General features: G+C 37.9%; 1 protein-coding gene across 8 annotated transcripts in view; it reads left to right on the top strand.

Moving 5' to 3' along the window:
* Window positions 1–26,872, top strand: part of ABI2 (abl interactor 2) — a 107,237-nt gene that overhangs the window by 10,266 nt on the left and 70,099 nt on the right. The gene's annotated exons all lie outside the window — the stretch shown is intronic.

The following is a 26,872-nucleotide window of genomic DNA, read 5'->3' as shown; positions in this document are numbered from 1 at the left end:
ACTTTATAAAGGCTGAATGCATTGTTATTTTAAAAACCTAAATTTCTTTTCATATTGAGAGCATTAAAATAGCTACCAAACCCTGAAAATATGAGGTAGGTTATTTTAAATTATAATTTTGCCAATTAAATAATGTTGTACATAGTAAAGATAATTTTAGTGGCCGTGTGACTGAGAAATTAACCTGTCTGTCTCAGTTGTTAATCTGTAAGATGTTGGAATTATATCAGCTATTTCATAGGGTAGTTGTAGATATTCAGTGAGATAATACAGCTAAAACAGTAGATGTCTAATCAAATTTAAGGCTGTCAATTTTTAAGATGCTCTATATCATCTGCCACTAACTTAATGAACATTGCCACTTAAACACTTAAAATACTGCTACTTAACCCTCATGATGCGTTTCAATTTTGGTAATGTGAAAATATGAAAAACTGTTCATACTACAATCAGTGAAACATGGTTTATCATTATTGATGTATATTGAAGACTTACATGATTTATTTTTGTCATTTTTTTTTTTTTTTACACAGCTCTTTTGGGAGCATGTCTTATAAGGGTTACTTTTTTTTTTTTTTGAGATTTTTGATAGGATGAGATGCTAGATTTCTTCCATGCTAATTTCATTTGTCTTATTGTGCTGCAACTGTATTATGGTTGAATTTTTCTAGTTAAGCAGAATTTCATAGCTTTTACAACTAAACTACATTATGTAAAGTTATATTTCACATTCACAGACGCATAAGTAGTTCATTTAAATTTTCTGGAAAGTGTGACAAACTGTGAATACTTACGGATGTCCTGGGTTAAAGTACTTTGTCTCCAAACTCAATTGCTTTAGAGTGATACTTCTTGACTTTCTACACCTCATGCCCTCTTTTGATAAATATGAAAATCAGCCAGGCACCTTCTCTTACCCAGTTTATGGTTATATCTTGATTTACAAGGTAACCACCGTAACTTTCAGCATTTCCAGCAATTTGCCAAGATGAAGGAATTTACATGAGTTAGACCTTCTAGAGTAAATATCTATCAAGGTAACAAATTCTTCAAAGTTCAGAGGTTCAGAGCTGAGTCTTCAGATTACACATGACAAAATACTATGATTTAGTTTAAGACCATTGTCACTCTTGGGCTTCCCTGATGGCTCAGACGGTAAAGAATCTATCCGGGCCAGAATACTGGAGTGGGTAGCCTTTCCTTTCTCCAGGGGATTTTCCCAATCCAGGGATCGAACCCAGGTCTCCCGCATTGTAGGCAGATTCTTTACCAGCTGAGCCACAAGGGAAGCCCACAATGCAGGAAAATGGGATTCAATCCCTAGGTTGGGAAGATTCCCTGAAGAAGAAACTGGCAACACACTCCAGTATTCTTGCCTGGAGAACACCATGAACAGAAGAGCCAGGTGGGCTATAGTTCATGGTGTCACAAAGAGTTGGACACGACTGAGTGACTAATACACACACACACACATAGTTGCTCTTATTTTGAAGTAGATGGATGAAGAAATTTATTTTAAATGCTAAGGTGTTTAACTTGACACTATACCTCTTGAGTGTACAACCTTATGTGGTTTTAAAAGGTACTATTTTCAAAGTCAGATGAAAATTTATTATACAAAAATTCTATTATATGTAGTTTTAAATTTCTAAATACTTAAACTGTTGCATATGCATTAATTTCCTATTGCTGCTATAACAAATTACCAAAATTTAGCATTTTAAAGTACCAAGAACTTATTATTTAATAGTTCTGGAGGTCAGAAGTCTGAAATGGGTCACAAGAGCTGTGTTTCATTCTGGAAGCTGTAGGGAGGAGTCCGTTTCCTTACCTTTTCCAGCTTTACGAGGCTTTAGTCCGTGGCCCTCTTTCGGTTCCCAAGGTAGCAGTGACATCGTTCAGACCCTGCTTCCATTTTCACATCTCTTACTGTCCCCCTGCTTCCATCATTACTTCCCCTTCTTTTTCTCTTGCTTCTTTTGCCCTGTTGCCTTCTCTGATCCTGATCCTCTCTTCCTCTTATAATGTCCTTGTGATTACATTGGATCCAGTCACATAACCTTCCGGAGAAGGTGGGCTGCAGTCCATGGGGTCGCTAAGAGTCAGACATGACTGAGCGACTTCACTTTCATGCATTGGAGAAGGAAATGGCAACCCACTCCAGTGTTCTTGTCTGGAGAATCCCAGGGACGGGGGAGTCTGGTGGGCTGCTGTCTGTGGGGTCACACAGAGTTGGACACGACTGAAGCAGTTTAGCAGCAGCAGCATAACCTTGCCGTCTCAGGATCTTAACTTTTCATTTGCAAAGTCCCTTTTGCCACGTCAGGTAGCATATTCACAGATTCCAGGGATTAGGATGTGATCATCTGTGAAAGGGCCACTATTCAGCCTACCACAGTATCTGAACATAGCTTCTCTTGTAGCCATTCCTCTATCAGTAAACGACAGCTCCAACTTTTTAACACTGAAACGAAAACCCTTAGTATCCCCATTGCCTTCTCTTTTGCAATAACAGGTAGTTCTATCTTTGTATTCCTGGATCTGACTACTCTTCACTACCTCTCCTGCTGCCATCCTGGTCCAAGTCATCATTATCCCTTACTTAGATTATAGCAGTAGTCTTTCAGCTAGTCTTGGAATAGCAGCCAGAATGAGCTTTTAAAAATCTAAATCAAACGATATCACTGTTCTGTTAAAAACTTAGGGACGTCTCAGTGTAAGAACCAGAATCTTTAAAATTGCATGCAGAGCACAGATGATCTAGTTTTGGTCTCGAATTGTCTGCCTTTCCTTTGCTCATTCTGCTCCAGCCATTTTGACCGGTGTCCCTTTTTTTCTTTTTCTTTTTTTAAATATTTCTTTGGCTATGCTGAATCTTAGTTGCAGTACACAGGATCTTTGGTTGCTGCATGTGGGATTTAGTTCCCTAACCAGGGACCAGACTTGGGGCCCCTTGCACTGGGAGCACGGGAGTCTTAGCCCCTGGACCACCAGGGAAGTTCCTTGGCCTCTTTTTCTTGAACATACCAGGCCTACTTCTTCCTTAGGACCTTTTTAGTTTGCATTTACTGTGACTGAATCTTTTACCTCCTTTAGGCTTTTGCTCAAATGTCTTCTTGATTTCTTCCTGATCTGTGTAAAATTGTAACATATTCCATGCCCTTTGTTCACACTCCTTTTTGCTTGTACTTTTCTTTCCATATTTATTTTTCTTCATATTACTTATAATTTAACAAACAGTATATTTATTTATATCTCCCTCTTTCCTGATAGCTTAGTTGGTAAAGAATCTGTTTGCGGTATAGGAGACCCCAGTTCGATTCCTGGGTTGGGAAGATCTCTTGGAGAAGGGATAGGCTACCCACTCCAGTATTCTTGGTCTTCTCTTGTGGCTCAGCAGGTAAAGAATCCACCTGCAATGCGGGACACCTGGGTTTGATCCCTGGGTTGGGAGATCCCCTGGAGAAGGGAAAGTCTACCCACTCCAGTATTCTGGCCTGGAGAATTCCATAGACTGTATAGTCCGTGGGGTTGCAAAGAGTTGGACATGACTGAGCAACTTTCACTTTCTGGCAAGTGAGTGATATAAGTAAGGTGGGGAGTTTTGCCTCTTTCATTGCCAGAATGTGGAACAGTGCCATATATGCATTCAATAAATATTCAGTATTTGTTAAGTGAATAAATCAGGTGTTTTCTGGTAAGCAGTATAAAATATATTTGAGAGAAGTGAAATAATTTACTTTTTAAAGTTGAAGAGGTTGTAGATTTATGTACATATAAGTGAAATTGGTGCATACTTTTCATTTGTCCAGCATAGTTAATATAGATACGACTGACAGATTTGACAGTACTATTTCAAACAGGCTTCCCTGGAAGCACAGATGTTAAACCCAGGTCTCCTGCACTGCAGGCGGATTCTTTGATCCCTGGATCTGGAAGATTTCCTGGAGAAGGGAATGGCAACCTACTCCAAATATTCTTGCCTGGAGAATCCCACAGACAGAGAAGCCTGGCAGGCTACAGTCCATAGTGTCACAAAGAATTGGACAGAACCGAGCAGCTAAGCACACATGCACACATTTCAAACACTGCTGGTGCTATAGAGTTAATTCATTTAAATTCCTTTTACTTTGTTGTTGTCCAGTTGCTCAGTCATGTCTGTCTCTTTGCAACTCCATGGACTGTAGCACGTCAGGCTTCCCTGCCCTTTGCAATCACCCAGAGTTTGCTCAAACTCATGTCTGTTGAGTCAGTGATGCCATCCAACCATCTCATCCTCTGTTGTCCTCTTCTCCTCCTGCCTTCAATCTTTCCCAGCATCACGGTCTTTTCCAATGAGTCAGTTCTTCGCATCAAGTGACCAATGTATTGGAGCTTCAACATCAGTCCTTCCAATGATTATTAGGGGTTGAATTCCTTTAGGATTGACTGTTTTGATCTTACTGTCAAAGGGGCTCTCAAGTCTTTTCCAGCACTACAGTTTGAAAGCATCAATCCTTTGACACTCAGCCTTCTTTATGGTCTCAATATCCATTCATGACTACTGAGAAAACCACAGCTTTGACTAGACCTTTGTCGGCAAAGTGGTGTCATTGCTTTTTAATACGCTGACTAGGTTTGTCCTATCTTTTCTTCCGAGGAGCAAGTATCTTTTAATTTCATGGCTGCAGTCACTGTCCGCAGTGATTTTGGAGCCCAAGAAAATAAACTCTGTCACTGTTTACATTGTTTCCCCATGTGTTAGCCATGAAATTCTGGGGCGCGATGCCATGGTCTTCATTTTTTGAATGTTGAGTTTTAACCCAACTTTTTCGTTGTCTTCTTTCACCTTCCTCAAAAGGCTCCTTAATTTCTTTTCATTTTATGCCATGAGGGTGGTGTTATCTGCATATCTGAGGTTATTGATGTTTCTCCCGGCAACCTTGATTCCAGCTTGTGCTTCATCCAACCTGGCTTTTTGCATGATGTACTCTGTATGTAAGTTAAATAAGCAGGGTGTCAATATACAGCCTTGACATACTCCTTTCCCAGTTTTGAACCAGTTCATTGTTCCATGTCTCGTTCTAACTGTTGCTTCTTGTCCTGCGTACCGGTTTCTCAGGAGGCAGGTCAGGTGGTCTGGTATTGCCATCTCTTTTAAGAATTTTCCACAGTTTTCTATGATCCACACAGTCAAAGACTTTAGCATAGACAATGAAGCAGAAGTAAATGTTCTTCTGAAATTTCTTTGCTTTTTCTGTGATCCAACAGATGCTGGCAGTTTGATCTCTGGTTTCTCTGCATTTTCTCCATCCAGCTTGTACATCTGTAAGTTTATAGTTCACGTACTGTTGGAGCCTAGCTTGGAGAATTTTGAGCCTTACTTTGCTAGCGTGTGAAACAACTGCAGTTGTGCAGTAGTTTAAACATTCTTTGGCACTGCCCTCCTTTTGATTGGAATGAAAACTAACCTCTTCCAGTCCCGTGGCCACTGCTGAGTTTTCTAAATTTATTGTCAAATTGAGTGAATCACTTGAACACCATCTTCTGTTCGTGTTTTCCTCTATTTCTTTGCATTGATCAACTGAGGAAGGCTTTCTCATCTCTCCTTGCTGTTCCTTGGAACCCTGCATTCAGATGGATATATCTTTCCTTTCCTCCTTTGCCTTTATCTTCTCTTCTTTTCTCAGCAATATGTAAGACTTCCTCAGACAACCATTTTGCCTTTTTGTATTTCTTCTTCTTGGGGATGGTTTAGATCACCACCTCATGTACAATGTTAGAAACCTTTGTCCATAGTTCTTCAGACACTCAATCAGATCTAATCCCTTGAATCTGTCACTTCCATTGTATAATTGTAAGGGATTTGGTTTAGGTCATACCTGAATGGCCTAGTGGTTTTCCCTACTTTCTTCAGTTTAAATCTTTCACTTAGTGCAGGGCTTATTCTATAGAGGATGCTCATCAGATGTCTGAACTGATCTACCTCTTCTTGGGAACTAAGCAGCAGAGATATTCTTGTTTTTAAAAATCAGATAAGTAAACTCAAGGTTACCTCTGACTCTGCTATAAAATTTGGCAAGGAAAGACATCATATTTAGTATTTTGTTTGTGTCCCTTTTGGTTTGTTGATTAAGATGTTTGCGCTTAAGACTCACACCACTTCAGATTTTCGTTATATATATTTTTCATTTGAAAAATACTTATTGAGCATTTATCCATGCTAGGAAATCAGTGATAAGTAAGTAATGGAGCTGAGAGTCTTAATTCAACCGATTTTGTTTCCTATGAACAGCCTCTGTTGTAGACTCTGAATGAGTGGGATTTGAACTAAAGATAACATGAGCCTATTTTTCTTTTGTTGTTCTTACTGACTGTTATTTGGCTGTATCCACTTATCTATTGAAGACTCTGAATAGAGGCAAGAAGATGCATTGTGAGGCGTTTCCAGAATCTACAAAACAAGATTGAGTAGGGGAAGCCAGTAAGGAATACCAGCCTTTTTCAATATGTGGTATCACATGCTTTCTGCCAGGAGATAGTGTTTGAATAATGATTCCTTATTTTCTCATTTAAAATATTTTATTCTAAGTCTGCAAGAGCAGGCCAGACTCACAAAAAGATTTGAATCACTTAATAGATACCACTATTATATTTTTGAGAGAAGATGGCATTAAAGTTTATTGACATTAAATTTATTTTATTTCTGTTTTTTATCATCCGTACATCTGTTTATATTAATATAATTATGAATTTTATTCATGTGTAAGTAATAAAATCTACATATAATTTAAATTTAATGTCAGCGGTTTAGTTTGTGGTGTAAACATGTTAGGTACATGTACATCTAGCACTCAGTCCTCTAGTATTTCTTATTATTTGGTAAACACTCAGGGGCCTTGTATAAATTTCTCCAAGTGAATATGTACTGTTTTTTCCTCAAGCTTTATTGAGAAGTAATTGACATGCAGCATTGTAAGTTTATGTTCAACATGATCATTTATAACTGATTCACAATGTGATGATTTGATAGTGTGATGATTTGTTACACCTGTATGTTGGGAACTGATTATCACAATATGATTTGTAAACTCCTCCATTACCTCATGTGATTACCTTTTTTTTAATCTGTGGTAAGAACATTTAAGATCTATTCTCTTAGTGACTTTCATACTATAGTATTTTAACTGTAGTCATGCTGTGCATTAGATCTCCAGAACTGATTCATCTAATAATTGGAAGTTTGTATTAAAAATTTTTTTATTGACGTACAGTTGATTGATAATGTTAATGTCTTCTGTACAGCAAAGTGACTCAATTATACGTATATATGTATTCTTTTTCATCTTCTTTGCTATTACGGTTTGTCACAGGATATGAATATAGTTTCTTGTGCTGTGCAGTGGCACTTTGTTGTTTATCCTGAAAGTTTATACCCTTTGATCAATATTTCCCCATTTCTCCCATTCCTACCCCCTGGCAACTAGCATTCTCTCTACTCACTTGGGTATTTTAGATTTCATACAGTATTAGTCTTTGATGTATTTCACTTAACATAATACCTTCCACATCCATTCACATTATTGCAAAGGGGAGGATTTCCTTTTTAGGCTGACTAACATTCCATTGTACAAATGGGCTTCCCTGGTGGCTTAGACAGTGAAGCACCTGCCCGCAATGCGGGAGACCTGGGTTCAATCCCTGAAAGATCCCCTGGAGAAGGAAATGGCAACGCACTCCAGTACTCTTGCCTGGAGAATCCCATGGACAGACGGAGGAGTCCATGGGGTCGCAGAGAGTCGGACACGAGCGAGGGACTTGACTTCACTCTGTTTCCAGTCATCTGTGGATGGACAGGTTGTTTCCGTATCTTGACTATTGTAAGTAATGCTGCAGTGAATATGGGAAATAGTGCTTTTATTTCCTTTGGATATGCATCCATTTGAATTACTGCATCACGAGGTATTCCTGTTTTTAGTTTTTTGAGGAAGCTTTATCCAGTTCTCCATAGTGACTGCACCAGTTTGCATTCCCGCTGACAGTGCACACACGTTTTCTTTCTCTCCACCTCTCACCAGCACCTGTTAGAGATCTCTTGTCTGTTTGATGATAACTGTTCTAACAGGTGTGAGGTAATACCGTATTGTGGTTTTGATTTGTATTTTCCTGATAATTAGTGATGTTGAGCACCTTTTCCTGTACCTGTGGTCTTCTTTAGAAAAAATATCTATTCCTTTACCCATTTTTTAATTATTTCGTTTTTTGCCCTTGAGTTGTATGAATTTCCTTATACATTTTGAGTATTAACCCCTTATTAGATACATGATTTGCAGATATTTTCTCCCATTAGATAGGTTGGCTTTTGATTTTGTTGATTTCTTTTGCTGTTTAGAAGTTTTTTAATTTTGATGTAGTTTCACTTGTTTGTTTTTGCTTGTACTTTGGTGTTACCTCTAAAAAATTTTTGCCTAGACCAGTGTCAAGGAGCTTTTTTCCCTGCCTTTTTTCAGAAGTTTTTCTTCTAGGGGTTTCAGGTCTTATATCTAACTCTTTACTCCATTTTAAGTTAATTTTGCTGAGTGGTACAAGTTAGGGGTCCAGTTTTATTTATTCTTTTGCATGTCCTTATCCAGTTTCCCCAGCACTGTTTATTGAAGAGACTATCCTTTCCTCAATGAATGTTCTTGACTTCTTAGTCAAATATTAGTTGACTGTATATTGAAGGTTTTACTTCTGGACTCTCCGTTCCATTGATGTCTTTTTCTATGCTAATAATCATGCTGTTTTGATTACCCTGGCTTTGTAACCCCTGGAGAAGGAAATGGCAACCCACTCCAGTATTCCTGCCTGGAAAATCCCATGGATGGAGGAGTCTGGCAGGCTACAGCCCATGGGGTCACAAAGTTCGACATGACTGAGTGACTTCACTTCGCTCTCACTTCAGCTTTCTAATAATTGTGAAATCAGAAAGTGTGATGCCTCTAGTTTATTCTTCTTTCTCAGGATTGTTTGGCTGTTCAGGGTCTTTGTTATTTCCTATGAATTTTAGAATTATTTTTTCTATTTCTGTGAAAAATGTGACACTGTTTCTTAGAATCCTGATTGATATGCCTCTGGTCTCCAAGGGGATTATTTAACATAATACTCAGCCATATAATTGAATTGTGCTTTTTAGTTTTTTCTTACCCCTGCAAATGTTGTAAAGCTTGGTGTGTTACTAGTAAGACATTGTTAGTTGTCTTTATCTATAGAGAGAAACTATGATGCATTTAAATTTGTGCTGCGCTGCTGCTTATTGAAATTCTAATAATCTATCTTGCCTTTGAATTAGTGTCATATGATTTCTTTCTGTCTGTAAGGAAGAGGTGGAAGAACACATTTGAAAGACATCTGTTGTCTTACCTAGCCTGTTGAGACTTCTAACTTGAATTTTTATTTACATTTGTGATCATCTGTTCTTTAATATTTTCCCTCATTGTGGATACTTTTTTGATAGGAAAATCAATCTATAAATAATTGTTCTAGTGTTTGTAATTGTAATTATAAATTATTATTTCAGAACTGTGGAGAAAATATATCATGGCCTTATCCTGTTAGTTTTTGGAGTTTAATTGTTCGTTTGTTTTTTGTTAATCCAGGTATAAATAAAGCCAATGAAGGATTTAGAGGTATTTCTAGTTTACTAGGACCTGAAGTGCCAAATGTTACTGTTGATTTATACTTTTCCATGTGTCCCTTACAGTCACAGTAAAGCTTTGTGCTTTAATTTGTTTAGAAAGGATCCTACCTAATAGCATAAAGTTCAGTTCAGTTCAGTCGCTCAGTCGTGTCCGACTCTCCGCGACCCCATGAATCACAGCACGCCAGGCCTCCCTGTCCCTCACCAACTCCCGGAGTACACTCAAACTCATGTCCACAGAGTCGGTGATGCCATCCAGCCATCTCATTCTCTGTCGTCACCTTCTCCTCCCGCCCCCAACCCTTCCCAGCATCAGAGTCTTTTCCAGTGAGTCAACTCGCCGCATGAGGTGGCCAAAGTATTGCAGTTTCAGCCTCAGCATCAGTCCCTCCAATGAACATCCAGGATTGATCTCCTTTAGAATGGACTGGTTGGATCTCCTTGCAGTATAAGGGACTCTCAAGAGTCTTCTCCAACACCACAGTTCAAAAGCATCAGTTCTTCGGCGATCAGCTTTCTTCACAGTCCAACTCTCACATCCATACATGACCACGGGAAAAACCATAGCCTTGACTAGACGGACCTTGGTTGGCAAAGTAATGTCTCTGCTTTTTAATATACTATCAAGGTTGGTCATAACTTTCCTTCCAAGGAGCAAGCGTCTTTTAATTTCATGGCTGCAATCAGCATCTGCAGTGATTTTGGAGCCCAAAAAATAAAGTCTGACACTGTTTCCACTGTTTTTCCATCTATTTCCCATGAAGTGATGGGACCAGATGCCATGATCTTTGTTTTCTGAATGTTGAACTTCAAGCCAACCTTTTCACTCTCCTCTTTCACTTTCATCAAGAGGCTTTTGAGTTCCTCTTCACTTTCTGCCATAAGGGTGGTGTCATCTGCATATCTGAGGTTATTGATATTTCTCCCAGCAATCTTGATTCCAGCTTGTGCTTCTTCCAGCCCAGCGTTCCTCATGATGTACTCTGCATATAAGTTAAATAAGCAAGGTGACAATATACAACCTTGACGTACACCTTTTCCTATTTGGAACCAGTCTGTTGTTCCAGCATAAAGTTACTGTTTCGTAATTAGCCCTAAAGCCTATCTATTGTGAACATTATTCATAGAGAACTTAATGTTTAATGATAGTTTTAAAAAACCCACTGTGTGAGTAATTTCTTTTAGGAACTAAAAATATATTCTGATGAAAAACTAAAAAATAATTTTTTGTAAATTAAAATTAGATGGGATTGCTTGTGTTAAAAATTAGCTTGTAATTCTATATTGAGTTTTCCAAATAAGACTTCAGAATAATAAGCTCTTTCCCAGCTACGAAAATCTTTGAGAAATTAGTGTTGCAGACATGTACAAACCAAAGAAGTCGGCCAAGTACTGTTGGTGTTTGGCATCTTTTTCAGGTTTATGCTAATAAAAAAGAATATTGTATCTTTGTGGAAAATATTTCTGCTTGGAGAAATAAGAGGCTGCTAAACATGTCTGTCACCTATTTGTATAATACCACCATGTTGCTAACTGAACAATAACATCAATTATAAGAAAGAAGTAATCATGCATTGGAGAAAGAAATGGCAACCCACTCCAGTATTCTTGCCTGTAAAATCTCAGGGATGGGGGAGCCTGGTGGGCTGCCGTCTATGGGGTCATACAGTGTTGGACACGACTGAAGTGACTTAGCAGCAGCAGCAATCTGCTATTTCTTGGGTTTTGTTTATCCAATACTGGATTTTTGGGATCATAAATACAGTATACTTCTTTTCATAATTCCTACAGTCTTTGAATCCTTTTTATTGTTTTCGGTTATGTTAAATACCTTTCTTCTCCACCCCTCCCCTCCCCCAACTTTTAGCTTTGGGGGCTGTAAACTTGTGTTCTTTTCCTTCTGGTCCCATCTTTCTGTTAATACTAGCCTGTGAGGGAAGTGACATTAACCTGTAAAGCAGGAAAAGATGAACTCACCTGCTCTGGGGAGAGCAGAGGTAAAACAGTGAACCTGTGCCTGGAAGGAGAGTATGTATTGTGAGCTCTAGTTCCCTTCACATTTTCACCTTTTACTCTTGCTGTTATTGTTTAGTCGCTCAGTCATGTCCGACTCTTTTGTGACCCCATGGACTGTAGCCCACCAGGCTTCTCTGTCCATAGGATTTTCCAGGCATGAATACTGGAATAGATTACCGTTTCCTGTTCTCCAAGGGATCTTCCCAAGCCAGTAATCAAACCTACGTCAGCAGGGGGATTCTTTGTCGCTGAGTCACCAGGGAAGCCACGCTCTTGCTTTATTAGCTTTTAGAATTGACTCAGTAGACCCTGTACTTAGAACCCTTGGTTTTGCTACCCTACTTCATATGCTGAGGTGGAGTTTTAAATTTTCCCAATCATTAATTTTTCATTTACTAAAGTTGAATTTGTCTTAATTTTGTGTAGTTTTCATTTATTTAGATAGTATTGTTTTCTCTCTGAGTATCAAATGGAGTTTCTCTCCTTAAGTCATAATTAAGCTGTAGTGATTGCCCAAGCTGAGCATTAGGTACTTTTGTTGTTGTTGGTTTGTAGGCACTGAATGTCCCTCAGAGAATAATGATTCATCAAGATGCAGTAAGCAAAAAAGTGATGGGTTAGTTTGTGGCCAAACCATTGAAATGAGTTGAGTGGAAAGCTTTTGTTTTTAGCATAAATATCATGAGATCTAAATTTCATTTCTACAGTTCTACTAGTGATTCATTTTTTATTTTTTGCTTTTTTTCAACTGAAAATAGAAAGGATGATATCCTGACTCCTGTTTACTTAAGTTTTGTTCATAAATCAACCATATACTGGTTTTCAGCTAATAATTATTCTTACATGTGTGATTCTGATGGCACATGTAAGTTGCTCAGTCATGTCTGACTCTTTGCAACCCCACGGACTGTAGCCTGCCAGGCTTCTCTGTCCCTGGAATTCTCCAGACAGGAATACTGAAGTGGATTGCCATTCCCTTCTCCAAAGAATTAAAAATAAATAAACTATTCTCAAGATGCATCTAGCCCTACAACCCTGTAATGGAAATAGGATAAATACAAGGCTTCCCAGGTGGCACTAGTGGTAAAGAAGCTGCATGCCAGTGCAGGAGACATAAGAGACACAGGTTCGATCCCTAAGACTGGAAGATCCCCTGGAGGAAGGTATGGCAACCCACTCCGGTATTCTTGCATGGAGAATCCTATGGACAGAGGAGCCTGACTGGCTACAGTTCATATGGCCGCAAAGAGTCAGAGAAAACTGAAGTGACTAGCATGCCCACACAGAAATAACCATAGCATGATAAAATTACCTCCCATGGAAAAAGTGCAAGAAGAAATGGGAACTGTCTTCTGATAGTTCAATTCATCACACATTTGTTGATTTCTATCTGTAACAGGCTTTCTGGTCAGCTGAGAGAACAGAACAGCTGCTTTAACCAGCTGGGAATAGAAATTATATGAAGATTGAGGTGATACTTTTGAAATACTTGAGATTTATTCTGAACAAACTGTATTATATAATACCTATTCTGACTCTTAGATTTCAAATTGGAAAATTGTAGTTGCTGGTTTAATTATTGTATCTTGGGGTAATGAGTTTTTGGTTTGGTAGTTTGGGAAAGGCCTGATAGTTGTGTCACGAAAAATCATATAAGAGGTTTTTTGTGGTTTTTTTTTTTTTTTGGTAATGTCAGAAATTATAGTTTATGTGCTTTCTAGATACTTAGAATTTGGTCAGTAGCCTGGTGGTGATATATTAACATAAAAGAAATTATTTGAAAGAGAAAATGTTTAGCAACTGCATCTTAAGTAAAAATAAATATAATAAAGTTTGTCTTTTTAAGTTTATTCATTACTCAAATAGTCTCTACATTAAACGTGAAAAGTTCCTTAAAGCTCTATTATTTTAATTGGTATTGAAGCACACAGGTAGTAATTTAAGAAGTAATGGTTTAAAAAAATATGCATAGTTTATATATAAGCCTTTAAATGATGAAGTGACTATTGAAGACTTTATATGCTTAATTATGAGTTATATGTTGACAGGATTATTAAAAGTTGACTTAAGAGCCAAATTGTTTTTATTGAAGTATAGTTGATTTCCAGTGTTGTATCAATTACTGCTATACAACAAAGTGACTCAGTTATACATATATACATGTATAATGTATATATAATGTGTGTGTATATATGTATATATACATTCTTTTTAAATATTTTCTTTTCCAATATGGTTTATCATAGGATGTTGAACATAGTTCTCTGTGCCATGCAGTAGGACCTTGCTGATTATCCACTTCATATATAAAAGCCTATATCTGCTAACTCTAACCTCCCACTCCTTCCCTCCCCATCCCCATCCCCCTTGGCAACCACATGTCTGTTCTAAGAATCAAAATTTAATGATGGTGAAACATTAAGTTACTGGAAGCATCTCATTGTTTTCAAAACTCAACAATTTAATATAACTCCATTAGGTTGAAGTAAGGAATTGAAGTTTTAATTTAAACTTTCTTATTTTCTGAATCATTGGGAAATAGGCTGCTGACCTGATGTTTCATCACTCCTAAACATTTTAGTGTGTATTTCCTGCAAAAAAAACCTCATTTTTGCACTTAATCACAAAACCACTAAAATCAGGAAATAATATTGATGTATTACTTTTACTGTGAAATCCTCAGATTCTCATTCAGGTTTTACCAACTGCCCTTTTAAGATCTTTATAAAGAAAGAATCCAGTTCAGAAATAATATTACACTTACTTTTCAAAACTCTTGGTTTCATTGAGTCTGAAACAGTTCCTTATTTCTTCACCTTTCTTTGGTTTTTATGACCATACATTTTTGAAGATTATACGTAGTTTTTTAATGATGTCCTTCAGTTACTATATTCTGGTTTCTTCATGAGTAGATTCAAGTTATATATTTTTGGTGGGAATGTCACAGAAATGATGCTGTTATTTTCTTCCTATCAAGTTGATACTCATTTTGATCACTTGATTACCAGTGTGTTTGACAGGTTTCTCCATTGGTGAAATTATCCTTAAAATATTTCTCTTTGTAAATATTAAATACCTTGTGGGAAGGTCGTGGTGGTGGTTCTGTCGCTCAGTCGTGTCCAGCTCTTTGCAACCCCGTGGATTGCAGCAGACCAGGCTTCCCTGTCCTTTACCATCACTTTGTTACCATGCATATATCTCATTCATCATTAAACTTTTAGCTCATTTTATTCAGGGGGTTATAACCATTTTTATCATTATTTATTTTGAGGCTCAAATTGCCTTAGATATGGCCCCTTTATATTATTTTTAGTTGGGATGAAAACATCTTTCTTTGATATTGTATCTCTTTTTCTTCAGTGTTTCAAATAGGGGGCTTTTCTGGTGCTCAGACAGTATAGAGATACACAGTCTTTGCTAAAAATATTGCTCATTTCAGAGATGTGTGAATGCCTTTAGTTGGCCTACTGCCAGCCAGCAGCCTTACTGCAACAGCTGCTTAGCTATAACAATGATCCTCCATAATTACTGGAAATTTGAATACATTGAAAGTTCATACAACCCAGGAATGTCTCCAGTGAGGCCATAGTAAGTTGAAGTGATGCAGGTCCCCAAGACCACTCTCAGGTTTGACAATTTTCTGGAAGGAGTCGCAGAACTCAGAACCAGTGTTATTTCACAGTTATGATTTACTGCACTAAAGTATTTAGGATAAAATTAGAAGAAAAAAAAAAGGGCACATAGGGTGGATGGAGCCCAGAGAGACCATACCCGAACATCCAGTGTTCCTCTCCCGGTGGAGCTGTGCGAGTGCATGTAACCCTTCTGGCAGTATCATGTGACAGCACGTGAAATACTGCCAACTGGAGAAGCTCAGTTATATCTGCATGGGGTGCTCTTGTGACTAACCTTAGGTCTAGGCTCCCCGTCCCCACCCTGAGAGATCAACCTGGGCTTCTTATGAACACATTAGGTGTTTGTCATAGATCACATTGACAGCAAACTGTCTGATGCTGCTCTAGCTCACAGGTGTACAAAGATACTCTTATCAGGCAAGATATTCCAGGGACTTACACTTTTTCTCCCAGAAACTGATCAAGGGTCAGGCCTTTCTTTGGAATGTGTAGATCTTAAACACCCCAAGCCTGCTGCAGTTGGTCACGTCCAATTAAAAATGAAATTAATATTGTAAGGAAGGAAAAAAAATCTTTGTACTGAATTCTTTGCAGTGCTAATGTTTGTCACAGAGAAGTGAATTGTTTTGGACACAAGAGATACTGAAATGGACTATAACTTAGGGAAAATTTCAGAATCAGTGCAGTCAAATAGACTCTTGTGTAGGACACTCTTCCAGCCACTTTGATATCCTGAGTAGAAGCAATCAGTAGTTAGCATAACAGTGTCACAGAAGTCATGTTTATATAATAATTTGTACGTACTTAGGTTTTTGTTGTTATTTAAAACAACAGAAGTTTAGTTGCTAAGTCATGTCTGACTCTTTTGTGATCCCATGGACTGTAGCCTGCAAGACTCCTCTGTCCATGGGATTTCCCAGGAAAGAATGCTAGAGTGGGTTGCCATTTCCTTCTTCAGGGGATCTTCCCGACCCACGGATTGAACTCTGTCTCCTGCATTGGCAGGCGTGTTCTTTACCACTCAACCACCAGGGAAGCCTGTGCTTAGGCTTTAGACAAGCATATGTAGGTGTATTCCATACTGTGGATTGCTTCTTAATCTTCTTTGAATATGGTATTGACATGGTAGCTTACATCTTTGTAACTTTAGGACTAGAACTTTAAAAAGCCGGAGCTGGTATAAGTCTTAGAAGCTTTTTTGCACCATTTTTTTGTTCTTTATTTAATTTGGCTTGGCATAATGGTAAATTGTAGTTATTAGGTAACTAGTAGTTATTAGTTTTTAGTTATTATTAGTTATGTTATAATTAGGTATTATTATTAACTACTAGTTATTAAGAGGTAACTGAAAATTTTTTCCTGTCAATTACCAGTTTACCATTATGCCAAGCCAAATTAAATAAAGAATAAAAAATGGAGCAAAAAGTTTCTAAGACTTATACAGCTTTGAAGCTGGTGGAACCATTATAACTCATATAGTCCAATATTTTCCAAACCAGCATTGGATAATATGTAAAAGTATTTGTGTTATAAAGTGGATACTGCATTTGTGCCCCTTTTTGAACCTACAAAGCACAATATCATTTTAAATGTTCTAGAAAATCTTGCAGTAAAGAAACCTGTTTAACTTACCTATATGTAGTATTTCATAAAACCTGTTAGTCCTCAGAGCCGTTGTTGGATGCCCAGTGGTTATTAATAAGTACCACAGAACAGTCTGGGAAGTGCTGTTGTAGTTCATTTTCTTTTTATAAATTCAGAGACTTGTGCCTGTAGAGGTTAAACATTGTTTTGAATTCGTCTATCCCTGGGCTCCAGCTTTTGGACTTTCATCTGAATTTATATTAAAAAATTTTAAGCAATTACAGTCCAAATGTTTAGTACTTCTCTGCTACTCTTAAATCTGTCTGCTTGTACTTTCTCTCCAGCCCCAACTACCACATGGCTTAGAACAAAAGTCTGCTTGGAATTTAGGCACTCACTATGGCTGTGCTGTCCACTACAGTAACCACTGGCCGTCTGTGGCCAGTTAAATTTTTAAAATTGAGATATATTTCACATACTGTAAAAGTCACCTATTTAAAGTATACAGTTTAGTGATTTTTTAGTATTCACAAAGTCATGCCACCATTGATCATCACACTCATCACTCTGGAAGGAATCCTGTACTTCCCCATCACTTCCCCATCCCCCTCTTCCTCTGTCTCCTGTCAACCATTAATCTTTCCATTTCTATGAATATGCCTGTTCTGGCCATTTCATATAAATGGAATCATACAGTATGTGATTTTTGTGTCCAGGTTCTTTTATTTAACATAATGTGTTTTTTTTTTTTTTCGAGATTCACTGTATTGTAATATATCAGTACATCATTTTGCCTTCTTTTAAAATAACAATTTTATAGAGATGTAATTCACATACCATTTAATTACCCATTTAAAGTGTACAGTTCAGGAGTTTTTAGTATCTTCACAGATTTATGCAGCCATAAGTACTGTTAACTTTTTAGAACATTTTCTTTATCTCAGAAAGAAGCCTCATACCATTTAGCCTGTCACCTCTTATCCTCCCACTTACCTGTATCTAGGCAACTACTTACTATGCCTTTTTTCCTTAGTATTCTGGATATTTCATACAAATGGAATCATATGCCATGTGGCCTTTTGTATCTAGATTTTTTTCACTTAGCATGTTTTCAAGGTTCATCCATGTTGTATTATGCATCAATGCTTCATTCTTTTTTATGGCTGAATGGATATACCGTGTTTTATTTATCCATTCATCAGTTGATGGATTTTCAAGTTTTCAGCATTTTGGCTATTATGAATAATGCTACCACAACATATATTAACATATAACATTATAAACAATCACACATAAATCTTTATGTGGCTATATATTTTTTTCTTTCTCTTGGATGTGTAACCTAAGAATGGAATTGTTGGTTCATGTGGTTACTATATTTAACTATTTGTGAAAGTGCTGGCCTGTTGTCCAAACTGGTTACACCATTTACATTCCCACTGGCATTGTACAAGAGTTCGTTTCTCCACGTCCTCACCAATACTTGTTATTGACTGTCTTTTTGATTACAACCATCTTAGTGGGTGAGAAATGGCCTTTTTGTTGTTTTGGTATGCTTTTTCCTAACAATTAATGATGTTGAGCATCATTTCATGTGCTTATTGACCATTGGTATATATTTTTTGGAGAAATGTGCACACAAATCCTTTCCACATTTAAAAATTGGATTGTCCTTTCATTTTTTAATTGTACAAATTCTTCATATATTTTATAGGATACAGGTCCTTTGTCAGATATATGATTTACAGTCACCCTCTGTCCCTGGGTTTTGCATCTCTGGATTCAATCAGCTGCAGATCAAATTAGTTGAAAATGAGGATGCAGAATCTGCAGATGCAGAACCCGTGGATACGGGTTATGTAAAATGGGTATGCCAAAAGGACTTGAGCAGTGGAGGATTTTGGTATTTGCAGGGAGTCCTGAACCAATTCCCTGAAATTACTGAGGAATGATGGTGTTGTCTCCCATCTGTGGGTTTTCTTTTCATTTCTTTAATGCACAAGTTTTTAAATTAAGCTCAACATACCTATTTTTTCCTTTTTTTGTATAGTTTAGGTGTTATATCTAAGAAACTATTGCCTAATTCAAGGTCACATTTACTCCTCTATTTCCTCCTAAGAGTCAGAGTTTTAACTCTTACAGTTAGATCTTTGATCTGTTTTGAGTTAACTTTTGATACGTTGTGAGATGTTGTTGTTCAGTTGCTAAGTCATGTCCAATTCTTTGCAACCCTGTGGACTGCAGCTTGCTAGGCTCCCCTGTCTTCCACTGTCTCCAGGAGTTTGCTCAAATTCATGTCCATTGAGTCAGTGATGCTATCTAACCATCACCACTCCACTCCACTGTTGTAGGGATCCATATTTATTTCTTTGCATATTTATTTGTCTCAGCATCATTTGTTGAAGAGATTTTTCTTTCCCCATTGAATTGTCTTGGCACCTTCCTTGAAAATTAATTTGCCTAAATGTTTTGTTTCTGAACTCTGGATTCTAATCCAACTGATTCATGTATATCCTTTCACCAGTACCACAGTCTTGATGATTATACTTTTCGTTGTTTTGAAATTGTGATGTATGTGTCTTCCAGCTTTGTTCCTTTTCAAGATTATTTGGGCTACTCTGCGTCCCTTGAATTTTCCATATGAATTTTTGGATCCCTTGTTAATTTCTGCCAAAAAAGGCTGTTGGTATTTTGATTGGGATTGTGTTGAATCTGCAGATACACTTGGGGAGCCATTTTAATGATAGTAACTCTTCTGGTCAGTAAACATGAGATGACACTCCACTGCATCAGTTCTTTAATAACATTTTGTAGTTTTCAGTGTTTTACACTTCTGTTAGTGAAATTATTCCTATAAGTATTTTATTCTTTTTTGATCCTGTTGTAAATGGAATTGTTTTCTTAATTTCATTTTTGAATTGTTTATTACTATTGTATAAAAGTACAGTTGTTTTTGTGTATTGATCTTCTATGTTACTGAAGTTTAAAGTTCGATTTCACTTTTAAATTTCTACTGTCTACCTTGCAAGTGCTCCATAGCCACATGTGCCTAGTGACTGCCATATTGAAATACATAGATTAGATTATTTCCAACATTGTAATTCGTTGTCTTCCCACCCCCTAAAAAAAAGAGTACCCCTTTTGCCTCAGATTTCCCTCTGGAGACTCTTTCAGCTTTTATGTTCTTCTGATATGTCCATGTTCGTGTTGCTGTTTTAAAAGTTTTAGATAATTCTGCTATGAGAAACAGACTTCACTTTTCTTATAGTTCTTCCCATCTTTTCAACATGGCTTGTAGCAATTTTGGATTCATATAGTATGTCTGGTATATCTATGTGAATATTCATAGCTGAGTCATGCAGTGGACTGTTGATTTTATTTCCTTTCCTAAGCAAATTTTTTCTTTCCCTTGGGGCTAATAATTACCTCATTTCTTGGATGACTTAATTACTTACGTATCTATCCCTGATTCATCTCTAAACTTTCTCTTGGATGTAGAAATCTTAACTCAGTATATTAAAGTATGTTAGTGATCTATCATTTATCAATAACTGTGAAGAGTCTGAAATTTAATGCTGTTTTCAACCTAACAGGCTAGCTAGCCACCGTTTCATGGTTGCTGGGGCAGAAGGCATGAGACTCCTGGGTCAGAGACATAAGATTTTATTACTCACAGCAATACCATTAGCAAGAGGATCGGCATTTTCTTGCATTGCACTTAACTCCTAAAACCCCTGATCTCGGTGTGACGTGAGGAAGGCCAGCTGCACACACAGTAGGTTGCATTATTGGGAGCAACCCTGAATGTAGGGAACCTGAATCTTTTATGTCTTCTTAGGTAAAAATACCTGCCCTTTGCTCCAGAGGGAGATAGTCTCTTTATCTTCTGAGGTGGGTTTTCTGTACAAACATAACTGAAAAGATAGACAAACAAAGGCCACCAGTACCTCTGCTCGCCGCAGTGTACAAAATGCAGAAGAATCATGGAGAATTGTCTCCCAATCTCAGTTTTATTTCTTCCCCAGTAGGCATAATTCTTCGACCCCTTCCTTGGCCATTCTTCTCTAATATTGATTATATGAATTATTAACCTAACTTCCTCTCAGAAATTTCCTTTGCCATTTGTCTTTGATTTTTCTTTGCCCTCTTTGATGTTGGTTCTGTTTTCTGGATTCCATGCATTCTGTCTTCCCTTTCTGTTTTGAGGATGTACATACTCCAGTGATTTTTGAGAAAAAATATATGGAAAGTTAAAAATAAAAAATCAACCCATTGTGTGTTAAAAATCTTATTTAGCTTTCACTAGATTGGTGGTTTGATTGATGTAGAATTATAAGTTGGAAATGATTTTCTCTCAGATTGTAAAGGCATTCTTTTATTTTCTTCTTTTTCTATTAGTTTTGCTATTGCTTTTGAGAAATCAGGTGCCATTTTGCTTCCTGATTTTTTTTCTGTTTTTTTCTCTCCCTCTCTGGAAGTGTGTAGGATCATTTATTCCTCATGATGGTAATTTTTGTTATAGCTCTTTTTTCATTAATTGTACTAAGTTTTTGTTGAGTACATTTAGTGGACTCTTATATTCTTTAACTCTGAAAAATTGATGTTTCTGCTCTATTTTCTCTTTTGTGTTTTTATAGTAAAATTTGGACTTCTTGGATTGAATTTCTAAAAATTTCCCCTGTTTTTGGTGGTTTTATTTTCTTTGAAAAGGTCTCTACTGTTTTCCACAGCGGATGCCCCAATTTACTTTCCTACTAATTGTGTACAAGTAGATTCCCTTTTCTCCACTCCTCACAAACATTTGTTAGTTGTGGTTTAGTCTTTTGATAGCCATTCTGACAGGTGTGAGGCGTTATCTCACTATGGTTTTGATTTGCATTCCTGTGATGAATAGTGATGTAGAGCATCTTTTCATGTGTCTGTTGACCATATGTATGTCTTCTTTGGAAAAATGTCAGTTCAGGTCTCCTGCTCATTTTAAAATTGAGTTTAAAATTTTGATACTGAATTGTATAAGCTGTTTGTATATTTTGGATATTAACTCCTTATCAGTCAAGTATTTGCAAATATTTTCTCCCAAACCTAAAATGTTTCTTAAAAGACAACTGAGTAAAGGAGAGGATCTTTAAATAATGAGGAAAGTGTTTTTAAAACTTTTTTGTCTGCTTTAAAAAATAAGTTTGATGTCAGATTTACTAAACAGACTGATTTTTTCCTAATCTAAAATAGATACTATTATAAAACTTGTGTTCTGTTACTTTTTAGATAAGCATACATAGTTGAATCTAAAATGACCTACTTTCAAATTCCAGAAAAGAATCATGGTATTTTATAGCTGAAAGACACATAGTGATCTACTCTTGATGTAACAAGTAGTTGCAAATAGTTACAAGGACGGAGTCCTTGAGAGTATACATGACTTATTCCTGACCTGGTAAGATCATGGCTGAGTTAGAGTAAGAACCCTATCTTTTCTGTCCTCATCATCTTCTAGAAACCTCACTTTGGCTTTAGTGATAGGTTTTCCTGAAACAGCCAGCTGCAATCTCAGCAAATAACTTTGTTTTGAATCACAAAAAGATTAATCTGTGATCTTTTGTCTCATTTCTAAATTGGCCTTTTTTTCCCTCTCCACTGATACTTTAGGGATAGAGGTGAATATCAAGTTTATCTGCCTCAGTTGTTTCCACTTAGCCTATACATAGATTGTCTAGGTAGATGTCATACCAATTTACCTATTTAAAGTGGCCCTGGCCAGTATATATTAAGCTATTAAAAGTAACACTTTTAAGTGTTTTAGACTTGTTGGCTCTAGGTCAGTGATCACGTTATCATGAACGTGATCACTGACCTAGAGCCAGACATCTTGGAATGTGAAGTCAAGTGGGCCTTAGAAAGCATCACTACGAACAAAGCTAGTGGAGGTGATGGAATTCCAGTTGAGCTATTTCAAATCTTGAAAGATGATGCTGTAAAAGTGCTGCACTCAATATGCCAGCAAATTTGGAAAACTCAGCAGTGGCCACAGGACTGGAAAAGGTCAGTCTTCATTCCAGTCCCAAAGAAAGGCAATGCCAAAGAATGCTCAAACTACCGCACAATTGCACTCATCTCACACGCTAATAAAGTCATGCTCAAAATTCTCCAAGCCAGGCTTGAGCAATATGTGAACCGTGAACTCCCAGATGTTCAAGCAGGTTTTAGAAAAGGCAGAGGCACCAGAGATCAAATTGCCAACATCTATCCGCTGGATCATGGAGAAAGCAAGAGAGTTCCAGAAAAACATCTATTTCTGCTTCATTAACTATGCCAAAGCCTTTGACTGTGTGGATCACAATAAACTGTGGAACATTCTGAAAGAGATGGGAATCCCCGACCACCTGACCTGCCTCTTGAGAAACCTGTATGCAGGTCAGGAAGCAACAGTCAGGACTGTACATGGAACAACAGACTGGTTCCAAATAGGAAAAGGAGTATGTCAAGGCTGTATATTGTCACCTTGCTTATTTAACTTACGTGCAGAGTACATCATGAGGAACGCTGGGCTGGAAGAAGCACAAGCTGGAATCAAGATTGCCGGGAGAAATATCAATAACCTCAGATATGCAGATGACACCACACTTATGGCAGAAAGTGAAGAGGAACTCAAAAGCCTCTTGATGAAAGTGGAAGAGGAGAGTGAAAAGGTTGGCTTGAAGCTCAACATTCAGAAAACAAAGATCATGGCATCTGGTCCTATCACTTCATGGGAAATAGATGGAAAAACAGTGGAAACAGTGTCAGACTTTATTTTTGGGGGCTCCAAAATCACTGCGGATGCTGATTGCAGCTATGAAATTAAAAGACGCTTGCTCCTTGGAAGGAAAATTATGACCAACCTTGATAATATATTGAAAAGCAGAGACATTACTTTGCCAACCAAGGTCTGTCTAGTCAAGGCTATGGTTTTTCCCGTGGTCATGTATGGATGTGAGAGTTGGACTGTGAAGAAAGCTGATCGCCGAAGAATTGATGCTTTTGAACTGTGGTGTTGGAGAAGACTCTTGAGAGTCCCTTGGACTGCAAGGAGATCCAACCAGTCCATTCTAAGGGAGATCGATGCTGGGTGTTCATTGTAGGGACTGATGCTAAAGCTGAAGCTGCAATACTTTGGCCACCTCATGCGACGAGTTGACTCACTGGAAAAGACTCTGATGCTGGGAAAGGTTGGGGGCGGGAGGAGAAGGGGACGACGGAGAATGAGATGGCTGGATGGCATCACCGACTCTGTGGACATGAGTTTGAGTGAAGTCCGGGATTTGGTGATGGACAGGGAGGCCTGGCGTGCTGTGATTCATGGGGTCGTGGAGAGTCGGACACGACTGAGCGACTGGACTGAACTGAACTGAACTGATACTTGTTGGCTTCAAATGACAGAAGCTCAATGTGAAAAAACTTTTTTTTTTTAAAAATTTTCCTCTTGGTATATAATATGAAAAGCAAAGCAGAAGGTCCAGATTTTCCTTTTCAAGCATCAGTGATTATCAGCTTACAGTGAGGTTCTCCTGGATGCCCCTTCAGGCAGCAGGGGGCCTTGCTAACTTGTCAGTTTTAGCTGGGGTGGAAGGTCATTTTCTGAGCATAACAGACCTGTGAGGCCTTCTGTTACCTGCAGCTGAGTTTGGTGGAAACTTCCTTATTACTGAATAATCTTGCTCAGTTTTTAAGTCCATGGCATAGGTTTGCAGGGTCAGCAAAGCATCCTGAAGAAGCTGTCTCCGTGATGTTTTGAGTTTAGGGACACTTGTGATTGTCAGGCTGTCCTCTTCCCTTTTATCATCTCCCTTTTCATCCTCGTTTTCAAACTCTGAACTCCTCAGCAGGTATGCACCGTACCTGGAGTGTGGTGGTCACTTCTTCAGTCAGCACCCCCTTCTGCCCAATAACAAAGAACAGAAATGTGCATTTATTAGTAACTAACTAGATCGTGTGAAAAAAACAGGAACGGCTGAAGCAAGGACTCAAACTATGTCTCTCATTTCTGTTTCTTTCTGCTTTCTGCATTCTGGCTACATCCTTTCAGATAGGCATATGCTATGCACTGTGAGATAGTCTTACATATGTTTCACACCTCATGTATATCTAAGATAAGAGGAAAAGGCAGTTCTGTCTTGTAGAATCAGTTGGAAAAATCTCATCTGAGATATATCTTTCTCTGGAAGACAATAACTGTGGCTGGAATGGGCAAAAGTATTGGAATTACTGGAATTGAACTGTGGTTTTGGAGAAGACTCTTGAGAGTCGCTTGGACTGCAAGAAGATCAAACCAGTCAATCTTAAAGGAAATCAATCCTGAATGTTCATTGGAAGGCCTGATGCTGAAGCTGAAGGTCCAGTACTTTGGCCACCCAATACAAAGAGCTGACTTACTAGAAAAGACCCTGATGCTGGGAAAGATTGAAGACAGGAGGAGGAGGGGACAACAGAGAACAAGATGGTTGAATGGCTTCACCAACTCAACGGACATGAGTTTGAGCAAACTCCAGGAGATGGTGAAGGATGGGGAAGCCTGGTGTGCTGCAGTCCATAGGGTCACAAAGAGTTGGACATGACTGAGCGACTGACAACAAGAAGGTCAGGCCCTCGCTATGACCTGGAGAGGAGAAGTTTCTTTTCCCTTTTGAATCAAGATGGAAGGAATGTTTCTTAAGTAAAAATATGAAAAAAGTTAAATAACATTTTTCGTAAGGATCACTGTCAGTATTTTACGGATGCCTTTATAGTTCCCTCAATCCCATGTGAATTTAACTTCTAATTCCTAGGCAGATAGATGAATTTTCACTGATTACATTTTCACTACACTTCTTATCAATGACATCTTAATTTTATCAGTAAAAATGTCTCCACATCACATTTCAAGATAGAAAACCCTCTTGGGAAGGTTCTTCCAGGAGACATGTATTATTTATAATTGTTAATGGTAACTTACAAATCACAAGGAGTTTTGTTTCTGATCTAAGTTCCTCCATGTTCTTTTTTTGTGGCTCTCTGTGTTGAAGAGTGGTGTGTGGGGGTATAGGTAGGGATGGATAGGTATCTTCCTTCTTTGGATCTCTTAAATCTCTATCTATTGAAAAATTTTAGAAATTCCACCTATAGTTTCTGTTATTTGTAGAATCTACAAAGATCCCAAATTCATACCCTGTTTGATCTGAAAGAATTAACATTTTCATCTGTATATTTAGAACAATATACAGCTTATATTCTTAATCTAGAATATATATATTATATATATATATATACTGATCCTGTCTTTATACATATACAGTACTTTTACTGGTACATATAGAGTTAGGTCGGAGAAGGCAATGGCAAGCCACTCCAGTACTATTGCCTAGAAAATCCCATGGATGGAGGAGCCTGATTGCAGTCCATGGGGTCGCTAAGGGTCGGACACGACTGAGCGACTTCACTTTCACTTTTCACTTTCACACATTGGAGAAGGAAATGGCAACCCACTCCAGTGTTCTTGCCTGGAGAATCCCAGGGATGGGGGAGCCTGGTGGGCTTCCGTCTATCGGGTCACACAGAGTCGGACACGACTGAAGTGACTTAGCAGCAGCAGCAGCATAGAGTTAGGTATTTACAGATTGAAGCAGTTTTTACACATAAAGTAAGTTTGTATTTAGTTGCTTTATTTTGTGTTAGGCTTTTAAGAAATCTTTTAAATGATAAGTGATTTGGATTGCCATGTACGTTCTTGAATGACAAAGGTTCTGATTTGTAAGAGGGTAAAGGATAGTATGAAAAGGCAAAAAGATACGACACTGAAAGATGAATTCCCCAGGTCGGTATGTGCCCAATATTCTACTGGAGAAGAGTGGAGGAATAACTCCACGAAGAATGAAGACACGGAGCCAGAGCAAAAACAGTGCCCAGTGGTGCATGTGACTGGTGATGGAAGCAGGGTCTGCTGCTGTGAAGAGCAATATTGCATAGG

Source organism: Moschus berezovskii, chromosome 2 (assembly GCF_049115385.1).
Source record: "Moschus berezovskii isolate FMDL1 chromosome 2, NW_MosBer_1.0, whole genome shotgun sequence".
In the NCBI taxonomy this organism is placed as follows: domain Eukaryota; kingdom Metazoa; phylum Chordata; class Mammalia; order Artiodactyla; family Moschidae; genus Moschus; species Moschus berezovskii.
The sequence above is the reverse complement of the archived record's forward strand: the minus strand, read 5'-3'. Positions and strand labels throughout refer to the sequence as shown.